The sequence below is a fragment of the Elephas maximus genome, chromosome 5, assembly GCF_024166365.1.
Source record: "Elephas maximus indicus isolate mEleMax1 chromosome 5, mEleMax1 primary haplotype, whole genome shotgun sequence".
In the NCBI taxonomy this organism is placed as follows: Eukaryota; Metazoa; Chordata; class Mammalia; order Proboscidea; family Elephantidae; genus Elephas; species Elephas maximus.
This window is the reverse complement of record NC_064823.1, coordinates 150,275,486-150,275,923: the sequence shown is the minus strand read 5'-3', so window position 1 is coordinate 150,275,923 and position 438 is coordinate 150,275,486.

Here is a 438-nt window from a genome sequence, read left to right as displayed (position 1 = left end):
GTGTTCCTTTGTGCACGGGGTCACCATGAGTCGTGGGCTGATTTCAACAGCAGCTAACAACAGCAGTAACACGCAAAAGGCTTTATATAGCTCATGTATCCCCATAGTAACCCTGCGAGGTAAGTACTATTATTATTCTTACATGGAGATCACCAAGGAACCAAGGAAGAGAAGAGAGCCTTCCCCTAAAGTATGCAGCCTCAATTTGGACTTTTAGCCCCCCAAACTCTGAGAAAATTAATTTCTGTTCTTTAAAGTCACCTACTTGTGTCATTTCTATTACAGCTATACTAAGAAACTAAGACAAAATTTAGTACTGAGAGTTGGGGTTGCTGCTGTAACAAATACCTAAATTATGGAAGTAGTTTCGGAATTGAATAATAGAGGCTGAAGGAATTGTGATTTGCTTCATAATAAGAAGCCCCTATTTTACCTTGA